This window comes from Crassostrea angulata, unplaced genomic scaffold (assembly GCF_025612915.1).
Source record: "Crassostrea angulata isolate pt1a10 unplaced genomic scaffold, ASM2561291v2 HiC_scaffold_144, whole genome shotgun sequence".
NCBI classification, from domain to species: Eukaryota; Metazoa; Mollusca; class Bivalvia; order Ostreida; family Ostreidae; genus Magallana; species Magallana angulata.
In genome coordinates, this window is record NW_026441699.1 from 146526 (window position 1) to 156652 (window position 10127).

At 32.0% G+C, this 10127-nt stretch overlaps 1 pseudogene; it reads right to left on the reverse strand.

The window, feature by feature from the left end:
• Window positions 1–6135: 6135 nt before the first annotated feature.
• Window positions 6136–9310, reverse strand: LOC128169499 (uncharacterized; annotated as a pseudogene).
• Between the last annotated feature and the right edge of the window lie 817 nt (window positions 9311–10127).

Below are 10127 nucleotides of genomic sequence, written 5' to 3' on the forward strand. Positions count from 1 at the left end.
TGAATAAAAAGCGAACTCTTGAAAGACAACTAAGCGATCTATACGATAGAAGAGCAAAAGGCGCTCAAATTAGGTCTCGCGCAAAATGGATAAATGAAGGGGAGAAAAACACGAAATTCTTTTTAGGCTTGGAAAAAAAGCACCAAACACAGAATACTATTTATGAACTAAAAAATAAAAATAATGACACTCTTTCTACGGATGATGACATATTAGGTGAAATGTGTAGCTTTTATGAAGAACTCTATCGCAGTAAAAATATAAGTAGTTCTGATATTGAAAACTACTTACAAAATAGTAATATCATGTGTTTATCTGAAAATGTAAAAAATACATGTGATCAATTTCCAAACTTAGAAGAGTGTAGAGATTCTGTAATGAACATGAAACATAATAAATCACCAGGGTTAGACGGATTACCAGTTGAATTCTATCAATGTTTCTGGGATAAAATATCAATACTCTTTCATAATATGCTTAAAGAAATATTCAGTTTAGACGAAATGACATTTTCACAACGACTTGCTGTATTATCTTTAATTCACAAAAAAGGAGAACGGTCACAGCTTACAAACTATAGACCAATTAGTCTCACTAATACTGATTACAAAATAATTGCCTTTATATTTGCTCGCCGTCTGCAAAAGGTTATTGATAACTATATAGGAAATGAACAAACAGCATATATAAAAGGAAGATATATTGGAAACAACGCAAGGCTTATTCTTGATATTTTCGAATATTGTGAAAATAATAATCAAAACGGTTTATTACTATTCCTAGACTTTGAAAAAGCTTTCGACTCAGTTGAATGGAATTTTCTTTTTAAAACTTTGAAAAAATTTAATTTTGGACCAGATTTTATAAAATGGATAAAAATCCTTTATAAAAACCCCGTTTAAAAAATAATGGATGGATTTCAAAAACATGCGTAATGAATAGAGGTATAAGACAAGGGTGTCCGATTTCTGCTATATTATATTTATTTGTTGCGGAAATTTTATCAAGTAAAATTAAAGAAAATAATTTAATTCATGGTCTTACCTCGAAAAATTTACAAGATGAAATAAAAAATGTACAGCACGCGGACGATATGACGGTTACTTTAGGAGATATAGAATCCATGAAACATGCTATTGGCACCATAGATAAATTTTGCAAATTAGCTGGATCAAAGATAAACCTATCAAAAACTGAATGCATATTGTTAGGAAATTTAAAAGACCAGTTCGAAAATCTAGAAGGTATTAAAGTAGCTAAACAAGCTGTAAAATGCTTAGGTATTTTTGTAGGACACGACAAAATCGAGTGTTATAATAAAAACTGGATGAAGATTTACCACGATATTGAAATTTTGTTTGAATCATGGAAAAAGAGAAAATTAACATTATTCGGTAAAGTTACTGTAGTTAATTCTCTTGCCTTACCTAAACTTATATATGTTTCTAGTATTTTAGAACTTCCCGGAAGAAATTATGTGAATGATATAAATAGAGTAATATACAATTTCATATGGAATAAAACAGACAGAATCAAACGAAATACGATGATAGGTGATATTATGGATGGCGGTATAGGCATTACCGACATAGACTCTAAATTAAAGGCTATAAAGGCAACGTGGATTGCCCGCCTAATTACAACTAATCATGTTGTAAAAAAATATATAGATAGTCTCTGTAAACCGCTGAATATCAATATAAACTATTTAATGAGCACAACAGAAATATCGACTGAAAATTATGGTATACTAAAAAACTTTCCAGAATTTTATAAGCAAGTTTTTACCTGTTTTAATCTATGTAAAGATTTTAAGCAAAATAATGACAGATCAATAAATACCGAATCGTTTTTATTACAACCAATTTGGTCGAATACTTCATTTACTTTTAAAGGTAAAACGATATGTTTTGATGAATGGATTAAAAGCGGAATACTGTATGTTAAAGATATCTTTGAAGAAAATGGTAAATTAAAAAGTACAAGAGATATATTTGATAGGTTAAACAAAAAAAGCAATTGGATCTGCGAGTATAAAATAATACAAGAAGTGTTTAAGAAATTTGAATTCATGTATGATTTTTCTAAAATCCCCTATATCAAAATGCAACAGAATGACGAAGAATACAAAACTAAATGTTTTTATTCGAAGCTTGTAAAGCTCAAATTTCAAAGTCCAATTTCACAAGGAAAGCTTGGTAGGGATTTCCAGATCCAAGATAAGGAAATTTGGAAATCAATATATTTCAACAAAATTAAAAATGTCAAAGATAAAAGTATTGCGGAATTTAATTATAAACTTCTAAACAATTTACTAAGTAATAATCTGTTAATCAGTAAGTGGAATAAAGGGGTAAATAACAAATGCAAAATATGTAGAACCGAGATAGAAAATGCACAGCATCTAATTTTTGATTGTGTAAATGTAAAACATGTTTGGCATATGGCAAGCCAATGCTTAAATTTTAATATTGTTTGGAAAAATGTCATTGTTGGCTTTTTTGTTGATGATAACGAAACAACAAAGCTTTATAATATCTTCCTCTCATTTATTGCATTCAGAATTTACAAATATAAAATGTTCTGTAGAGTCGAAAACTTAGAAGAAACAAGCCAATCGTTAAGAATGTATATTAAAGAGAATGCTTTATCTTATTGTTCTGTTCTATCTTTTTTACATCAAATGAAAGAAAAGAAACTTTTTCAAAATTTTGCATTTTTACTATGAATATTCATTTATGCTATGAATATGTACTTATGCTTATATCTATTATGTATGTATATATATATATTTATATACGCCCACCCTCCGAGGGAGACAGTCCCTCTGTTGTATACAAGGGTTTCTAACATGGACACAGACTTTGACTGATGGTAGGGAAACCCTTTGTTATGTGTGGGCCAAAATATAAAAAAAATCACATGTAAATTATCAATGCAAGGATTTATTTTCTCTCACTTTTTTTTGATTAACACATACATGTTTAAATGTACGTACGGTGTACATGTAACATTTTTTTCCCCATAAAATCTTGATATATATCGTATACGTTTTTTCAACATATATTGATTTTTTTCCCCTTTTTTTCTGACTATCTCATATACATATACAGTGTACAATTTTAGTTTATTAAAACCTGATATATATTGTAACTCTGTGTTCACCATATGCTATTTTCTGATATGTTATTATGTACTTGTTTATAAGGAATCAATAAATGGTATTAAAAAAAAAAAAAAAAAAAAAAAAAAAAAAAAAAAAAACATAATGAAATATAGTTGTGTCCGTGCAAAATGCCAAAATATGAAACATGAACGCGTGATAAGGTACAAGATCACGAACCAACCGCGGATCACTTGTCCAATCGTGCCGGATCTCCTCAGCCATCATTGGCCATGGGCGGTGGATGATCATCATTTAAATGTTTAATATTTAGGGGGGGGGGGGGGGTTGTTGTTGATTTAAAACATTATTTGTACAGTTTATAAAATATTTTATATAAACAAACCAACCATTAATTTATGTCTGACGATGTTTCCGATTTGGAGTAATATCGTTCATTAATATTCATTTACACTCAAATTTAATTAAATAAATACAAAATGGACAAACTTTTATAACATAAAATTAAAACAGTTCTTGTATTTACGACTATATATATTAACTCAAACACGTTCATATGCATGGAAGTGTGCGTCTCGGTGTGCGAATCTTGTGTATAAATAACCGCTATGTAGTGCAGCCGTGGCTGAGATCCTCGGCCGTGGGCGAACAATAGATTACGTAAAGGTACAACGCACAGACCCACACAGCTCAGAACCCAGTAAGCCTTGAAAATTGCAGTATAATGACCTTACTCTATCATATAGAAGTTATTTTTTTTAAACTTAAAACCCACAATTTATCTATATCTATTATTGCTTTAGATTGAGAATGACATTGCTTTTATTATTTAACTGAACGATTTCTTAATTGACACTCAATCGTTTAATCCATAAAAAACATGTGTAATCAAAACGAAAACAATTCTTGGGTTTGCGGATAAATAAACTCATATATGAGAGACGCAACTCTCGTGTATTAGATAACCCCTGACCGCTAGGTAGTCCAGCCGCGACCATGGTGACCGATTTTCTCGGCCGCGGGCGAGGGAGAGCTTACGTAATGGTACACACCAGCTCTGATTCAAGGTAGATTTTAAATGTATGGAGTTAATAACTAAAATGTAATGCATAGATTTTTTTTAATTCCATATTTTGTGGTTTACTAGAAAAGAAAAACAATGATTTGTTTTCCAAATCCCGTTTTTAAGGGTTGAGCATTATAAGAACTTAACAACAATGACTTAAACTCCTAAAAAAAGCACGTATATTCTAAAAAAAAAATTCTTATGAATTAATGCCGTTTGTATAATCAAGCATACTTTCTGCGGTGACTTTATGCCAGTTGTACGCGCAAAGACTTTCGTTAACTTGTCAAATGAAAACAGGTACATGTTAACATGTAAAGCTTTTTACACTCATACTACACAAATCACATACAAAATAACATTGTAACGACCTTTATGAGATCCCAACAAACAACTTTTCCAGCGACAGCCATATCAAAATCCTAACCGTTTTTGAGTTATTAAGCAAAATTTTTTAGGGGCCATTGGCCTTTAATTTAAGGGGCCAGCCCTTTCTTATTGGTGTCAAATGAAAGCCCTCTATATTTTGCACAACTTTTATTTTACATGTCTTAACAAAATATTTTTCGTTTAAAAGATATAAAGGAAAATATGTCTAAATTTTCGCACTTTTTTGAATCCTGTTTTTTGACCCCCTACCTTTTCCTAAATAAAAAACGTAATCTAAAAACAAAAACAGATGTGCACAACTACAATGTCTCTGTTATTCAAATTCGTTGGATTCCCATTCCCTGCTATCATAGTCTCGGAGCCTTTGTCTGGAAACAAAAGGCCCTAAAAATTTTTAAAAGGGGAATAACTCTTTAACGGAAAGGGAATTCTAAATTTTATGAATTGCTAAAGACAGTGTTTTGTAAAGTACATTTGCCCTGAAAATTTGAGCAAAAACCGTTCAGAAATAAGCAAGATATGAAGCCTCAAAGTTCGCGTCTAGGAAGAAAAAAAAAAAAAAGAAAAATAATCTTTCCCGCACAATAATAGAAAGGTCTTCCGTTGGAAACGGAAGACCTTAATAAAATAATGAATATTGTTTACGTTTTCATTTTCCAAAACAACAATAAAACAACAAACAATATTTATGTTTTCATTACAATCAAAAAATATGTGAGCTAATGCTCATTACCAATACCCCTGCTATGATGTAAATACATAATAAACAACCAAAGTCAAAATTAACAGGAAATTGAGGTCAGATTTGTTCCATTCCCACCATATGGCTGTCCGTTTCAAAATTTCAAAACTCTGCAATGGGTACTTGGTGAAAAAACTGTGACAAAAATTTGTTCGAAAATTCAATTGTGAAAATAAACAGTCATAAGTTAATAAGAAGCCATCATATTTGATATATCTGATTACACTGCAACGAAAAGTTTGTTACGGACAGAAAAGCAGACGTGTAAAAAAATAAATCACTCTCCTTCGGAGCAAGGTAAAAAAAAAAGTTCCATTTTTCTTAGTGACCTTCAACTGGCAAAAATGACCAAAGTTCACAATCAATACTTATTTACAAATCACAAGAATTCTCAGTGTCAACTTTAGCTTCGGATCCAATCAATTCCATTACAAGGTATAAACTAGAAAGGAATTATGCATTTTTCTTTAAAATGACATAACCGACCTTTATGTAAAGTAGGAACATCCAATGTTTCTTCATAAGAGAGATATGGACCAGACACGATTGCACAGACAGACAGATGGACAAGGTGATTCCTAAATACCATCTGAAACTTTGTTTGCGAGGAGTATAAATATAAACCATTCATTAAATATACAAAACATATGCTTGGCAACATTGAATGAATATTCCTTAAAAGAAAAACTTCCAAAAAGCTTTCATTTTTTTCCATCAAGAAAAATTCACAAAAATGATGGACAAAGTCTGATGTCATATTATAAAACAAAAGAATTCACTATTGAACTAAAAAATGTGAATTTGATCCTTTGACAAACATTAAATAATACAAAATTTGCTGGGCAAAATGGAATGAATACAGTAATTGAATGAGAAATACATTAACGCAGATTTAATTTCTTTTTCCTAGCAAGTCCAGTAGCTTGTCAAAGCGATTCATCTTTGCCTCATGTTGTTTTCGCATTTCTTGGATCATTTCATCGCCTTGTGCAGTTAATTTGTCAACAACATTTGCCTACTTTGCTTTTTTGGGATTTTTGAACTCTAATTCATGATCACCAGTTACACTTGTTGATGGTTTTCTTTTACCAGTATTCTGATGTGCAGATGTGGATGCAGAACAAGCAGGTGCTCCTTGACCGTGTTCACCAGAACTTTCTTCTGACTGTGGACTGTTCAGTGTCCCCTTTACACTGTCATATGTTACCTTAGCAGTTGTTGAAGCTCTATTTCCATACAGTAAATTAAATTCTTCAAAATACTTCCATGTAGTTTTCTTGTTTCCCGTTTTTTGATTATCATCAACTACTTTTTTGTAGGTTTTCTTCAAATTTTTCCACTTGTTTTTAACTTGGTTGCAACTAACAGGGACTTTGTGGTTATTTAATGTTTTTGTTATCCGATTCCACAAAACATCATGGTTTTTAACTTGTTCAAACTCTTCTTCCATGTCAGATCTGATGGAGATCAATTCTTTCTCTTCACACTCCTTCCAAATATGAACCTACCGAAAAATATAAAACTTATCACTAACATAACTCAAGGAAATGATTTACTTGAAGAATGCTGTATCCCAATTTATGTGTTTAAGGTGCATGGTCTTATTGTTTCATTATAACTGTATCAAATAATTTTCTATCGAAACAAATTATCTTAGACAGTTATAGACGTTTGCCTATTTACACCAGCAGAATTGGTGTCCCTTCAAAGTGTTAGAAATATTCAAAGTAAATACAATAATTTCTATGGGCATCCTAAAAAAAAAACCAAAAAAAACCCAAACTGCATAATGGGAATGTTTAGAAAAGGAAACCGTTTAGTTTCATCACCCAAATTATTAGATTTATTCAAATCTGCATGTTATGCATCGATTGTAAACAATTAAACTTAAGAAATATTAGTGAACAAAATGTTCACATTTTTTTTTGATGCGCTAAAACATTATGACCTTTATCTATAGCAATTTCATAGTTTTAATACCATTATAGCCGCCTCAGCCTCAGGGGCGAATTTTAATATGAGGCGAAATAACATGATACCCTTTTGTGTCATTTGTTTTTAAGTCAAATTTTGTAAATAATTTTTTTTTATCTAAATATCACTAAATTTTGATGGGAAAACTATTGCAAAGTCTATTTTTTTAATACAAATTACTAGCATAACCATCATTTAAAAGCAGTCATAAAATTTGATGTATAATCAGACCATGCAGCTTTAAGAATCAAATTGGTTGAATTAAATTATGAATCATTTTCTCATTAACATGACTGTACATTTTATTAAGTTAAACATGTATTTATTCATTCAGTGTCAGTAGGAATTATACAAGTAATATGGAATGCATGGTTATTTCATTACCTTTTCAGGTCCGTTTACTGGGGAAGAGCAACTACTGCTACTTGTACTTGGTCTACTTGTGTCACTTGACGTTGTACTTGGTCTACTTGTGTCACTTGACGTTGTACTTGGTCTACTTGTGTCACTTGACGTTTTGTTGTTAACCGCAGCTTTATATACCTGCTCCTTAAGATTTGGGTCTATAATGTGAAGAAATATTTATGTAAAAAATAATGAAGTATAGATACTAGTCTATAGTCTGTCCCAAGATATTTATGCAGCACATTTTGGACGATTTTTATTAAAAATACAAATACCTGTGAAAGAAGTGCAATTGAAATAGTTGAAAGGGATATTTTATTTTCATTGACACTCTATCATCTTTCACTCGGAAAAATTCACAGGAACGAAAACACATTCCTTACAGCGATTTATAATGGGGAATGTTTACATCTTTTCTCCATTCGGAATACATCCGCAATTTTTCAACGTTATCATCCGGGCTTGCTGCAATAAATAATCTCTGTAGACATCACACTTTTAAGCATTGGATTGAAACCTGATAAGCTAACAGGGGCGTTTCAATTGAGAAATCTTGGAAATTTTTCATACTTTCGAATGAACATCGTTTGAATCCTGAGGTATTTATAATTATCAAGCAATTAAGCCAAATGTGAATCCAGGATATCTTGGGACAGAGTATAGAGCAATTTTCTGTTCATTAACAATTCAGATTGTGAATTAATTGAAAGCTAAAAAAGATTCGTTTTTATTGTTTTACACAAAGTTATGAAAGCAAAGGCATATAAATACATTTACAGTACTTATGCAACATAAATTAATCAGATATTTATATTTTCTATGTCTCAGAAATAAACCAAATGCATTTTTCAAGTCATTTTTGGTATAAACACAGTCAAAACATAATTAAATCCTATATAAGGCATTTGGCCTCTAATTTATTTGATTACATTTTGACTATGTTTATCTTAAAAAAAAACTTGAAAAATGTTCCAGATTACAATTTTAGCAAAAAGTCCCACTAATGTAAATCAAGAAATGTTACCGCAGTTAGGGTCGTTCACCATCTCGTACAAGTCTCTTGATAAGACTGCTTGCAATTGCTCTGTACCTCTATAGAGTGTTATGTGTACCCTACAATACATTTAACATATTTTAATCTACTAAACTGTCAAGTTGTCAACATCAATAATCTGGTTCTGTGATAGTTGGTACATTGAATATGTTAAAAGCAAAATTAACCCTAATTTAATGCTTTCAAAACTTTTATTCAAGGTGGCCAAAAGAAATTTTGTCATATATTCAGTATTAACTTCAAATTATTTATGCATAAATGTTCCAAGATGACAAATTTTCTGAGTATAAATCCCACCCTGTTCAAGATAGTGCGCAGGTCGATTAAAATGTACGCATAATAACGAAAAATATTCTACATATTCAATATAATAAAAGATAAATGCGACAAATTAAAACTTACACATCTGCATTTGCACTTTCCGACGCCATCTTAGAACTCGAGTGATTCTACAGCGTGCTTGGGTTTTAGAAGGTAGAGTTCATTAGGTCAGATGACGTAATTCGGGTTGAAACTACCGGTGTTCGGTTGCAACTCTAGTAACTATAGTACGTACTCGAGTATGAACCGAAGTCGCCCTTACATTATGTCCGGATTTCACCGAGACATAAAACAGTTATCTGCTAATTAGGCCTATTATATCAATGATTTCAGCAACCATGTCAGGACCAAAATGCTTTTTAAAGTCAGTATCAGTTAGTCTCTCATTCGATATTTTTGGAATTAGTTCTGTTTTCTCTTGCGGAATGCGGCACTGTCTCCATCTGTAGTCAAATGCCTAATGAGGGTAGGTCTGTAAGTAATTTATGACAGATTTCCTCGGTGGTGAAGTATTCACAGCCGATGGGTGTACCGTTGCTGTCTCAGCCGTTGCTGAGAATTTTCCTAAATGATATGTGCATTTGCTGTTATAAGTACGCTTACGACAAAGCTTGTTTTTTGCATGGAACCTATGATTGTTTTCTCAGTGGCAAGATTTTTAGTTATGGTGTAAGTATTCTGTGGTGCAGGCTGGAATGGATTCCTGTCCCGATACCAGTATAGTGGATTGTTGTTGTGGCCGTTACTTTTAATTGGTATGGGTGTAAGGGGTGGGTATCCGCAGTTTCCACAGTGTCCTTCAGGTACTTTCTTTAACGTCTCTTACCTTCTTCAACCATCTCCACCATCATGGGACCATTATTACTCCCACTGCATTGCAGTCCGGTGTAGGATAGAGCTGGACAGTTGAGGGCCAGGAATATTTCTTATAGGGTGGTCCCCATTATCGAATTTTCCATTAAGGATACCCATAGGCTTATGTTTGGTTTAAGCAGTCGTTGGACCCCGGCTATCTGTCTGCATATCTTCCTACAGATTATTTTGTTCGGAC